The sequence below is a fragment of the Erythrolamprus reginae genome, chromosome 6, assembly GCF_031021105.1.
Source record: "Erythrolamprus reginae isolate rEryReg1 chromosome 6, rEryReg1.hap1, whole genome shotgun sequence".
NCBI lineage: Eukaryota > Metazoa > Chordata > Lepidosauria > Squamata > Dipsadidae > Erythrolamprus > Erythrolamprus reginae.
This window is the reverse complement of record NC_091955.1, coordinates 93,381,819-93,395,814: the sequence shown is the minus strand read 5'-3', so window position 1 is coordinate 93,395,814 and position 13,996 is coordinate 93,381,819. Positions and strand designations below refer to the sequence as shown.

General features: G+C 39.1%; 1 protein-coding gene across 1 annotated transcript in view; it reads right to left on the bottom strand.

The window, feature by feature from the left end:
• PRKCQ (protein kinase C theta) overlaps positions 1-11,328 on the bottom strand; it is a 46,470-nt gene extending 35,142 nt beyond the window's left edge. Inside the window, exon 1 of the mRNA XM_070754450.1 lies at positions 11,241-11,328. The gene's annotated coding sequence lies outside the window, so the exon portion shown is untranslated. The remainder of the gene's footprint in view (positions 1-11,240) is intronic.
• Positions 11,329-13,996: the final 2,668 nt, after the last annotated feature.

Genomic DNA, 13,996 nt, shown 5'->3' with positions numbered 1-13,996 from the left:
GTAAACAAGCAATCCTTCTTTCCTTCCTTAAAAATTTTGGGCCGGTGCAAAAACAGAAAAGTTAACTCAAGCATTATGCCCTTGAAGTCACAAGTTCTGAAATATTTTTGTGACTCTGTGTTAATAATCTCCTACCTTTAAAAAAAAACAAAACACCTCCCCAACATATATCCTGCTTGTTTTTAAAATAGGGGATTCCTGTTCTAGGATTATTGGAAAATGGCTATCCATCTACCCAAGTTAAAGGAAAAACGTTTAAAAAGGAAGTCAGGGAGCCTCCCATTTTTTTAAAAATTAAAATAAGTCACACTCCATCTTTCGTTTTCAATTCTCTCTCTTTGAAGTTTGTTGTTAATGCAGATTTGCAAGTAGCTGATGGAAGCTCTTTGGGAGGCAGAAAAACAAATTCTCTAAATCTTAATACTAATACTAATACTAAGAACAAAGAGGAAGTTCTTCAACAGAATAACAAGTGTTGGAAGGGACCTTGGAGGTCTTCTAGTCCAACCTCCGGCTCAAGCATGGGATCCTCAAATATTAATTGATAGAAGGAATTGCTGGCAGCGGGTGAGTGAGCAAGAATCGGTCTGCAACTTGCTACAAGTCTTTTGACTTATGATCGTTCACATAATCACATTGTTTATTTATTTTATTTATTTATTGGGTTTGTATGCCGCCCCTCTCCGCAGACTCGAGCTAACAACAGAATAAAACATTATATAACAATATACATTGATGTTCACCAGTGAAAAAAGTGACTTATGACTTACCTATGACCAGTGAAGGGCTGCAAATTTTTTTTACTACCACTGTGGGCGTGGCTTACTTTGTGCGTATGGCTTGCCAGTCATGTGACTAGGTGGGAGTGGTTTGATGATCATGTGACTGGGGTGGCTTAAAGGTCATGTGACTGGCTTAAAAGTAGCCAATATGATGTCACTCACATCAAGGGTTTGGGTTGGGTGCCTGGTCTCACCTCGCTTCAAAGAGAAACAATTTCCCTATCTTTTCACTATTACTGAACATCCAAAATATACTCTTTTATTCTATGTATAATGTGTACATACATATTACACACAGGCACACAAAAATGTACATTATCTACTATATAAACTGTATCTGTATGTACACACACACATGGAGACAAATCTTCTAAAATTATACACATTCAACCTCATTTACTGCGATAGGAAAAACATACCTAGAGCTCAGAAGGGGAAAAAAAATATCAATTATCGGTTATGCATACCTGACCGTACCTGTAGAAGCCCATCACTGGTAGAGGGGCAGAATTCCCTCTCCAATTTTTCTTCATCCTATATTTATCTATTTAAATTTTATTCACTTTACCACTACTTCCCTCCAATTCTTCAGATGAGCCCTGGCAAGCTGTGGTCTCAAAGAATAAAGCTCACAAAATTATGTGACAGTTAATCACATAAAATACTATTTTTGTTAAAAAAACAACAACAAGGAATGCGTTTAGTAAATAAAGCTGGTAATTCTACCCAGTTTCGTTCACAATCCATTTTTAATCTACTTTCACACCTCAAATATCTTCCAGGGGAAATCTGTTCCAGGGTTTGTATGAGAAACTTATTTAATTTGCATGCGAAGGTGAAATTTGATCTCACTTTTTTTTGTCTTAAAAATTCTCAAGGTTAAGAAATATGTCTCTGAGGGTTCTATTTTGAAACTATATTCATTTGAAAATCTACTTTTAAAATAAAATACCTTTTGGGATATTGGAGTAGCTTTGCAAAAGTACAAGGAAATGATTTTTTTTTACTACAAATATTCTTTTCTACTGATGGATGCTTCAATTTGGATTCCATATGCAGCAGGAGATATATTCCTATTTTCCTTTGTCAATTATATTTTGATATTTTACATACTATTACTACTACTAATAATAATGGTACATAGAATTATTGAACTGGCCAATATTTTGAGCAGTTTCTAACAACCACTTCAGTTACTCTTATTTTTTATTTTATTTATTTATTTTTCAAAACATGTACAAGATAACAGGTGTAAACATAAACAAAAGCAAAGTAGGTGCTGCAACGTTCTACCTGTCAATGACTACTTCAGCTTCAACCGCAACAACACAAGGGCACGCAACAGATTCAAACTTAATATTAACAGCTCCAAACTTGACTGTAAAAAATATGACTTCAGCAACCGAGTTGTCGAAGCGTGGAACTCATTACCTGACTCAGTAGTGTCAACCCCTAACCTCCAACATTTTTCCCTTAGACTATCCACGGTTGACCTCTCCAGGTTCCTTAGAGATCAGTAAGAGGCGTGCATAAGTGCACCAGTGTGCCTTCAGTTCCTTGTCCAATTGTCTCTCCTTATCTCATTTATCTTTTCTTCCTTTCAAATATGTTCACCTATACTTTTATATCTTTTCTTCTATTCTTTTCTTTATTTATATTATTACATATCTATTCTCTTCAATGTGTATTATGTATTGGACTAAATAAATAAATAAATAAATAAATAGGTACAGTATAGATAAATTAGGACAATAAGACAGGGACGGTAGGCACGATGGTGCGCTTATGCGCGCCCCTTACAGACTTCTTAGAAAAGGGGAGAGGTCCACTGTAGACAATCTAAGGTTAAAGTTTTTGGGGTTTGGGGAAGAAACCACAAAGCCAGGTAGGGCATTCCAGGCATTGATCACTCTGTTGCTGAAGTCGTATTTTCTGCAGTTGAGTTTTGAGCGGTTAACATTGAGTTTGAATCTATTGTGTGCTCATATGTTGTGGTTGACACTGAAGAATTCCTTGACAAGTCTAACATTCTGGCCAATGATTTTATGAACTAATTTAGATCAGATCAAAGGCGACGTAGCTCAAGGTTTTCTAAGCCCAAAATTTCGAGTCTGCTGCAATAAGGCATTCTGTTGCGAGTTGAGGAGTGGAGGACTCTTCTTGTGAAATATTTCTGGACTCTCTCAATTGTCCGATATGCAGTGCGGGTTCCAAACAGGTGAGCTGTATTTGAGGATGGGTCTGGCAAATGTTTTGCATGCTCTGGTTAGCAGTGTAGAAGCTATGCAAGATTAGGTTAACAACTCTTAGTGCCTTTTTAGCAATGTTGTTACAATGGGCTCTATACTTTTCAAAAACCAGAGAACAAATTGCTTGCAGGGCAATTGTCTCTTTTGTTTTATTCAAACAGTTCAATTTCCTGGAACTTTGACAAGTCGTTTCCTGGCCAAACCACTTCCACAGACTCAGCCTGTCTCTTTTCAGCATTAGGGCCTCACAATTCACAAGACATAATGAGCAGAAAAGAAAGATGTCACCAGCCTGATGAACATTTCAAAGGAGACAAGGACACACACACAAAGAAACAAAAACTGACCAGACCCCAATCCAGATGAATCACAAGATTTCCTAATCTTGCAATATTACAATGTTCCCTTCCATTTTTTTTCATGTTTCACTGACTGAAAATCTTTGAGTCATTAAAATTGAATTTTCAACCAGACGCAGACCAATACTAAAACTATTTTGGAACGCAAGCCAAAAATCTAGACAATGAGGGGAAATCTCCCCCAAAACTCTTCTCAATCTATCTGGGATCAGGGATTTACCAAATGGAACATGTCCATCAAATGCTCCTTGAATGAAATTTTACTATTGTTATAGTAAATACCATTAATATTGCTATTACTACTAAATCTGCGGACAGCATAAAATAAAAATACTATGTCTTTCGTGTTTAACTGAATAACCTGTATGTATATAATATTTTAACAACTTTAAGTATTATAAACTATTATTACTGCTAGTTTTTTCTCATCATTCCTTCCAGCCATCTCCTCCCACTTATGACTGTATGACTGTAACGTGTTGCTTGTATCCTTAAGATTCATATTAATATTGATTGTTTCCTCATTGCTTATTTGACCTCTATGAGAATCATTAAGTGTTGCATCTCATGATTCTTGATAAATGTATCTTTTCTTTTATGAACACTGAGAGCATATGCACCAAGACACCTATATCAAGCAATGGATGATAGCAATGGAAATAAAATATATACAAAATACATTTGCAAAAGAATATATATATATATATATATATATATATATATATATATATATATATATTCTTATATATGTCACATGTTTTTTTACACATACAGTATGTGAAAGGGTTAAATAAGGTTCAGGAGGGAAGTGTTTTAATAGGAAAGTGAACACAAGAACAAGGGGGCACAATCTGAAATTAGTTGGGGGAAAAATCAAAAGCAACATGAGAAAATATTATTTGACTGAAAGAGTAGTACAGTGGAACCCCGACATAAGAGCTGCTCTACTTAAGAGCAACTCGAGATAAGAGCTGGGAGGGGAGAGATATTTTTGTTCTACTTACAAGCCCAAATTCGAGATACAAGCGCCAAGGAGCTGTCTCCTGAAGCCAAACGCTAACTTCCGCGTTCGGCTTCAGGAGACAGCTGCGAAGCGGCGCACGTGTTTTAAAAGGTTGCAGCCGGCCTGGGGGGCTCGGGGGGGTGCTTGCAGCTTTCTTTCTTGCTCTTTTTCTTTCTCTCTTTTACCTTCCCTTCCTCTATTTCTTCTTTTCTTTCTCCTTCCCACCTTCTTCCCTCCCTCCCTCCCTTCACTCATTCCTCTCTTACTCTCCCCTTTCATAAGTTTCCTTGCTTCCTTCCTCTGTTCCTGTCCCTTCCCTCTTTCCTTCCTTCCTTCCCACCCTCCGTCCATTCATTCACCCATTCCTCTCTTGATCGCTTAAAGCCGGTCCCTGGTGCAAAAAGGGTTGGGGACCTCTGTCCTACAGGATTGGGTGGCAGAGAAGTTGAACATATGTAAATTTAAAAGTTTAAGAAAGTTTACAAGTTAAGTGAAAGAAACTTCATTATTCATTTATATGTACATGTATATTTCTTCATTAAAAACATGTCTTTCTGCATAATTTAGACTAACTTTGTGAGTTTTTTGAGGGCTGGAACCAATTAAAATTATTTACATTAATTCCTATGGGGAAAAGTCGTTCGAGATAAGAGCTGCTCGACTTAAGAGCCCAGGTCCGGAACGAATTAAACTCGTATCTCGAGGTACCACTGTAGATCCTTGGAACAAACTTCCAGCAGACGTGGTTGGTAAATCCACAGTCACTGAATTTAAACATGCCTGGGATAAACATATATCCATCCTAAGATAAAATACAGAAAATAGTATAAGGGCAGACTAGATGGACCATGAGGTCTTTTTCTGCCGTCAGTCTTCTATGTTTCTATGTTTCTAAAGGAACAAATTCCATCTGTTCCCTTCAAACCACCCACCACCCCTTCATCCTCAGGTTACTTAACTCATCAACTGGAGTGATTCACTTAAGGATGGTGGCAAGACAAGGCCATAAAATGGGGGGGGGAACTCACTTAACAAGAGACATATTCTGGGCTCAATTTTTATGGTAAATATGTATGCAACCATTTTTTCCATCAGTTTTCAGTTGTGACCGGGTACAAGGGAATGTCACGTAACATATCGCAAACACTTTTGCAATTTAACTAATTTAACTGATTACTTTGACTGCCGTCAATGAAAAACTTTGTTCTAACCAAATGGATTACTTAGTCTGTGTGTACTTAAATTTTTGAGGCCACATCAATCGTGATCTGCTTTGTGCAGCTTATGCTCCATCCCTGCGTAAACAAGACTAGAGCAACTTTGGAGAAATAACCAAACACTAGAGGGTTTCCTGCCTAAGCAGGTGTTGGATTTCTTTAAAAAAATATTTATTTTATTTTATTTTATTTTATTATTTTATTTATTTTATATTTTATTTTATCTTATTTTATCTTATCTTATCTTATTTTATTTATTATTTTATTTTATTTATTTTATTTTATATTTTATCTTATTTTATCTTATCTTATTTTATTTATTATTTTATTTTATTTTATTTATATTTTATTTTATTTTATTTTATTTTATTATTTTATTTTATTTTATTTTTTATTTTATTTTATTATTTTGTCCAATACACAATGAAGGTTATAGAGGATATACTCTTAGTAAAATATATCAGAGAAAGAATAGAAGAGAAGATATAGGAATAAAATATATCAATGAAAGAATAGAGAAATATATAGGAATAGAATAAAAGATATATGAGATTAGAAGACCTCCAAGGTCCCTTCCAACTCTGTTGTTGTTGTGTTGTTGTTGCTGCTGCTGTTGCTGTTGTTATATTATTTTTATTATTATTATTATTATTATTATTATTATTATTATTATTATTATTATTATCATTACTACTGCAAAAAATACAGATGATTTAATGGCATAGCCCATAAAATCATCTGCTACAACGTCCTTCCTACCAATGACTACTTCAGCTTCAGCCACAACAACACACGAGCACTCAACAGATACAAATTTAAAGTAAACTGCTCTAAACTCCACTGCAGGAAATACAACTTTAGTAACGGAGTACTTGATGCATGGAACTCATGACCTGACTCTGTAGTTTCATCACCAAACCCCCAAACCTTTACCCTTAGACTTTCCACTGTTGACCTCTCCTGATTCCTAAGAGGTCAGTAAGGGGCGTGCATAAGTGCACCAGTGTGCCTTCCGTCCCCTGTCCTAATGTTTCTCTCTCACTAGTATCATGTATATAAACATTGCTATATCTTTGTAAACTACCAATACATACTTCATAAAACAAACAAATAAATAAAAATAAATAGACACATAGGCATAAACGATATCTATATATTATACTATTTCCTGTATTTTATCTTAGGATGGATATATGTTTATCCCAGGCATGTTTAAATTCAGTGACTGTGGATTTACCAACCACGTCTGCTGGAAGTTTGTTCCAAGGATCTACTACTCTTTCAGTCAAATAATATTTTCTCACGTTGCTTTTGATCTTTCCCCCAACTAACTTCAGATTGTGTCCCCTTGTTCTTGTCTTCACTTTCCTATTAAAAACACTTCCCTCCTGGACCTTATTTAACCCTTTAACATATTTAAATGTTTCGATCATGTCCCCCCTTTCCTATCTGTCCTCCAGACTATACAGATTGAGTTCGGATTATTATAAGGTTTGGACTAAATAGTACAACTGGATTAAAAAAAGAGAGAGAAAGACTGTGAGACAGTGTAGAAAAAAGACCAAGAAATGGGACACTAAAAACATATAAAGTATTGTAAATAAAAATGTAAACGATATCTATATATTATGCAAAAAAGGCAATCAACAAGCCAAAAAGGAAGCAAAAATGGACCGCAACATTTCGCCACCAGCAATCAGCACCGAGATGAACGTAGATTAACTCCAAGATTAACATCAGACCAACAATGAAGAAGAAGTAAATCATAACCCAAGCGAGGCAAACAACTAAGAAGAGAAGAGTGACTAAAGAGGATTAAAGGCCTGGAGAGCAAAATAATATAAAGATTTGCTGCTTGAGCAGGGGGCTGGACTAGAAGACCTCTAAAGTCCCTTCCAGATCTATTCTATTCTAAAATGGCCAAATAAGCCCACTGCAACAATATCACCAACAAGGCTTCTAGACTTGTTAACCTGATCCTACGTAGCTTCTGCTCTGGCAATCTCATGCTACTCACCAGAGCCTACAAAACATTTGCCAGACCCATCCTTGAATACAGCTCATCTGTCTGGAACCCATACCACATCTCGGACATCAACACCCTTGAAAATGTCCAAAGATACTTCACCAGAAGAGCCCTTCACTCCTCCACTCGAAACAGAATACCCTACGAAAGCAGACTATCAATCCTAGGTCTTGAAAGCTTAGAACTACGACGCCTAAAACTTGATCTAAGTATTGCCCACAAGATCATATGCTGCAACGTTCTACCTGTCAATGACTACTTCAGCTTCAACCACAACAACACAAGAGCACAGAACAGATTTAAACTTAATATTAACCACTCCAAACTTGACTGTAAAAAATATGACTTCAGCAACTGAGTTGTCGAAGCGTGGAACTCATTACCTGACTCAGTAGTGTCAACTCCAAACCCCCAACACTTTACCCTTAGACCATCCACGATTGACCTCTCCAGGTTCCTTAGAGGTCAGTAAGGGGCGTGCATAAGTGCACCAGTGTGCCTTCCGTCCCCTGTCCAATTGTCTCTCCTTATCTCATTTATCTTTTCTTCCTTTCAAATATGTTCACCTACACTTTTATATATTTTCTTCTATTCTTTTCTTTACTTATATTATTACATATCTTTCTCTTAAATGTGTATTATGTATTGGACAAAATAAATAAATAAAATAAATAAACCTCTAAGAATACTGACACCAACAACTAAGAATGGGTTGCAGGATCTGAATTTGGCTAGTCGAGAGACTTGAATTGGAGAAGTACTCAAGAGATGGATAAAAATGCCAAATTAGGTCTAAACACCTGCCTAATTACGACCAAACACTCACAACCACAATGACAAAATTGAACGGGTTGACAAAATTGACGAAATTGAACAAGCCCAAAGACAGGTGGAAGGTCTTAAGCATAAAAGTTGTTAGGAAAGACTTCATGAACTCAATCTGTATAGTCTGGAGGACAGAAGGGAAAGGGGGGACATGATCGAAACATTTAAATATGTTCAAGGGTTAAATAAGGTCCAGGAGGGAAGTGTTTTTAATAGGAAAGTGAACACAAGAACAAGGGGGCACAATCTGAGGTTAGTTGGGGGAAAGATCAAAAGCAACATGAGAAAATATTATTTTACTGAAAGAGTAGTAGATCCTTGGAACAAACTTCCAGCAGACGTGGTTGGTAAATTCACATAACTGAATTGAAACATGCCTGGGATAAACATATATCCATCATAGTTCCCTCTAAGCTGAGCAGTGAGCAATCGCTCACTTAAAAATCATCATCAACTCAGAGTTTTCCAAACCTGCCCAGAAGCCGAGAGGGAAAGAGTGAGAGGGAAGGAGAGAGAGAGGAAGAGAGGAAGAGAGAGAAACAGATAGAAAAAAGAGAGGAAGGAAAAGAGAAAAAAAAGAATGGGAGTAAGGAAGAGAGAAAGAAAATCAAAATCTAGGTTGAAACTAGCTCAACTATTTAAGTGGCATTTTGATATTGATAGAGTTGCCCTATTATGAGCTCACTGTTATAGACACACAGTACAGTATTTTATTTTGAAATTCTCTGAGGCAAAACATCATTCATTCATTCATTCATTCATTCATTCATTCATTCATTCATTTATTATTTCTGTGCTGCCCAGTACCGAAGGGACTGCCGCTCAGACACTATACTTTTCCGCCCATCCCCCCCCAAAATTAGAGGGAACACTGATATCCATCCTAAGATAAAATACAGGAAATAGTATAAGGGCAGACTAGATGGACCATGAGGTCTTTTTCTGCCGTCAATCTTCTATGTTTCTTTATTTCTAAGTGCAAACAATACCACTCGATGCTCACATTGACAATCTAGTAGGTTTAACTCATTTTTTAAAAACTTCCGTATAGTTCTTCAGTATTATTTAGTATTCTTTATTTATTCTTTTTCTATTAATTGAATTTATATGCCGCCTCTCTCCGTGGTCTCGGGGCGGCTCACAACACAACAACAATAAAACAGTGTACAATAATGCAATTGGATCCAATTAATATAAATAGTTAGTTTGAAACATTGAAAGCTAAACATCAAAAAACAACCAACAACTAAGTTCAGTGGGCATCAAGGACTCATGATTTAAAAGCTGGCAATTTTTCCTCTGGGGAATCGAACCATCCACGAGTGGATCAGGTCCAGGCAGCCCCAAAGAAGGAAACCGTAATTCCTTTTTTAAAATGTTTTTTTTAAAATTCCATGTACATACATATATCAATGCATATACTTTGAAAATGTATCAATAGCATACACAGTTACATAATTCTATCTGATCTCTTTTATTTTAAATGTCAGCACCTCTATCATATTAATAGGTTATCAGTCTGTGTTCATGTTTCCCTTTCTCACTCCACTCCCACTCTCTCCATCTCTCCCATCTCCCTCCCCTCCCCTTCCCCCCTCCCTCCCTCCTTCCTTCCTTCCTTCCTCTCTCCCTCCCTTCTTTCCTCTCTCCACCCCACCTCTACCTTTCACCAACTATTTCCTCTCTCTTTCCCTCTAAACCTTCCCTTGAGGGATTTTGGTTCCAATAAGTTTTATATGAAACTGAGAACATATTACCAAATCATTATATTCTTTTGGTGTCTCTTCTCTTTTATAATACTTTATAATACATTTATAACCATCACCCTTTAGTTGTTGGCATATGTTTTAAAAATAATATTACCGTTTCCTTCTCCTTCCTTCTTTTTCTCCTTCTCCTTCCTTCTTTTTTTCCTCCTCCCTCTATGAACACCTCCTTCCCTCTCTCCCTCCCTCCTTCTCTCTTTCCTTCTCTCTTTCCTTCTCTCTTTCCTTCCTTCCATCCCTCCCTCCTTCCTTCCTTCTCTCCTTCCTTCTTTTCCTACTTCTCCTTCCTTCTCTTTCTCCTTCTCTAAACCCCCTTCCTTCCTTCCTCCCCTCCCCTCTCTCCCCCCTCCCCTCCCTCCTTCCTTCTTTCTTTCTCTCCTTCTTTCTTTTTCACCTTCTCGTTCTCCAAACCCCCTTCCTTCCTTCCTTCTTCCTTCCCTCTTTCTTTCTCTCCTTTCTTTTTTGCCTTCTCCTTCTCCAAATTGCCTTCCCTCCTCCCTCCTTCCTCCCTCCCTCCCTCCCTCTTTCCTTCCTTCCAGCTTCCCTCAACTTCCCCCTTCCCTCTTCCTTCACTCCTTCCCTCCCTCCTTCCTTCCCTCTTTCTTTCTCTCCTTCCTTCTCCTTCTCCAAACCCCCTTCCTTCCTTCCTTCCCCCCTCCCTCCTTCCCTCCCTCCCTTCCTTCTAGCTTTTGTCTTTGGGCTTAAATCGTTTCTTTTATCACTCCGCGTCTTTTTTATTTTTGCGCTGGCTTTAGAAAACCCTCCTGCCAACAGAGCCCAACCTGCTTTGAGGTGGGAAAGCTCCAAACTCTGCTCCTCTGCCTTTTCTTTTCCCCCCTTGGGGGGTGGGTTGTAGCCGGACAAACTAAGGTCGGGGAAGGGAAACTCTTCCACCCTTTTAGTGGAAAGCGCCAGGGCAGAGTTTCCATACCCGGCGCAGGCAGCCTGGGGGCTCGGTGGGGTCGCCGGGGTTGGCCGTGGCCGATGGGTCCCAGAGTCATCGCCCCCCTTACCTGCTCTGCTCCTCGCCCGGTCCCTTCTCGGGCAGCCGGTCCCAGCCGCCCCGGCCGGCGGCTCCAGCTGCTGCTCTCCGTCACCCGAACCGCAACCGCTCGCTGCTGTCGCCGCCTCCGCTTGGCAGGGAAGGCGCTGCGGAGGAGCTGGTCCCGGCTGCCCCCCTCCCCCGGAAGGAAGGGAGGGAGGGAGAGAGGAAGAAAAGAAAGAAAGAAAGAAAGAAAGGGGATGGGAGAAACAGAAGGAGAAAGAGAAGGAAGGAGAGAGAATGAAGGAGAGAGGGAGGGAAGAAGGAAGGAAAGAAGGAAGGAAAAGAGAGGAGGAAGGAAAAGGGAAGGAAGGAAGGAAGAAAGGAAAGGGGAGTGGCATTGGGAGGAGAAAGAGAAGGAAAGAGGAGGAAGAATGAGGGAGGGAGGGACGGAGGGATGGAGGAAGGAAGGAAGGAAAGAAGGAAGGAAGGGGGTTTGGAAAAGGAGAAAAATTAAGAAGGAGAAGGAGAAAGAATGAAGAGAAAGAATGAAGGATGGAGGGAGGGAGGAAGGAGGGAAGGAAGGAAGGAGATTCAGAGAAGGAGAAGGAAGGAGAAAGAAGAAAGAAGAAAGGGGGAGGGAGGGAGGAATGAAGGAACAAAGGAAGGGGATTGGGAGAAGGGAAAAAAGAATGAGAAAAAAGGAAGAAGAAGGATAGACGAAAAGAAGGAAGGAAGGAAGGTTATCCAGTAAAATGTATTTCTAGCTAATTTCTCTCTCAATGTAGACTACCCCATAGAATCATTGGGAAGCTAAAATTAAAATTACTGGTAAGCAAAATCTGAAATTCACAGGGGGGGGGGGGATCTCAAATCCTATGTTTTTTGGTGTGTGTGTTTTCAGATGGCTGCCATTGCCCATTCCCAGCAGACATCGGAGACCGAAATAAAAATAACCAGCCTTGCTCACCTCCTAATTATTTTTAATGGTGGCTTAAGTTTTAAAACAAATATACAACACTGAAGCATCATTTCAGGCTTCAGGTAAAATGCCTTTTCTTTTGCTTTCTTATAAAATACTTGCTTGGTATTTCCTTCCTTCCTTCCTTCCTTCCTTCCTTCCTTCCTTCCTTCCTTCCTTCCTATATTTTCTCCACCTAATCTTATTTTATTTTTAACCTAGTCTGCTTTCATGCCTAAAATTGAACTAGAACTCACCAACACTCCGCAGTCTGAATTGGTTGCCGATCAGTTTCCGGTCACAATTCAAAGTGTTGGTTATGACCTATAAAGCCCTTCATGGCATCGGACCAGAATATCCCCGGGAACGCCTTCTGCCACACAAATCCCAGTGACCAGTTAGGTCCCACAGAGTTGGCCTTCTCCGGGTCCCGTCAACTAAACAATGTCGTTTGACGGGGCCCAGGGGAAGAGCCTTCTCTGTGGCAGCCCCGACCCTCTGGAACCAACTCCCCCCAGAAATCAGAATTGCCCTCCTCGCCTTTCGTAAGCTCCTTAAAACCCACCTCTATCGTCAGGCATGGGGGAATTGAGATGTACCTTCCCCCTAGGCCTATACAATTTATGCATGTTATGTTTGTGTGTATGCTTGCTTTTTAATAAGGGCTTTTAGTAATTTAAATATTAGAATAGAATAGAATAGAATAGAATTTTTATTGGCCAAGTGTGATTGGACACACAAGGAATTTGTCTTGGTGCATATGCTCTCAACGTACATAAAATAAAATATACATTTGTCAAGAATCATGTGATACAACACTTAATGATTGTCATAGGGGTCAAATAAGCAATGAAGAAGCAATATTAATAAAAATCTTCGGATATAAGCAACAAGTTACAGTAATACAGTCAACATGGGAGGAAAAGGGTGATAGGAATGATGAGAAAAACTAGTAGAATAGAAGTGCAGATTTAGTAGAAAGTCTGACAGTTTTGAGGGAATTATTTGTTTAGTAGAGTGATGGCGTTCGGGAAAAAACTGTTCTTGTGTCTAGTTGTCTTGGTGTGCAGTACTCTGTAGCGACGTTTTGAGGGTAGGAGTTGAAACAATTTGTGTCCAGGATGCGAGGGGTCAGTAAATATTTTACCCGCCCTCTTTTTGACTCGTGCAGTATACAGGTCCTCAATGGAAGGCAGATTGGCAGCAATTGTTTTTTCTGCAATTCTGATTATCCTCTGAAGTCTGTGTCGGTCCTGTTGGGTTGCAGCACCAAACCAGGCAGTTATAGAGGTGCAGATGACAGACTCAATGATTCCTCTGTAGAACTGAATCAGCAGCTCCTTGGGCAGTTTGAGCTTCCTGAGCTGGCGCAGAAAGAACATTCTTTGTTGTGCTTTTTTGATGATGTTTTTGATGTTAGGTGACCATTTTAGGTCTTGAGATATGATAGAACCTAGAAATTTGAAGGTCTCTACTGTTGATACTGTGTTGTCTAGTATTGTGAGAGGTGGAAGGGTGGAAGGGTTTCTCTTAAAGTCTACCACCATTTCTACAGTTTTGAGTGTGTTCAGTTCTAGATTGTTCTGGTCACACCACAAGGATAGTTGTTCAACTTCCCGTCTGTATGCAGATTCATCATTGTCTCGAATGAGTCCGATCACTGTTGTATCATCTGCAAACTTCAGTAGTTTAACAGATGGATCGTATGAGATGCAGTCATTAGTGTATAGAGAGAAGAGAAGTGGTGAGAGTACACAGCCTTGGGGGGCACCTGTGCTAATTGTACATATATCTGATGTGATTTTTCCTAGCTTCACCTGCTGCTT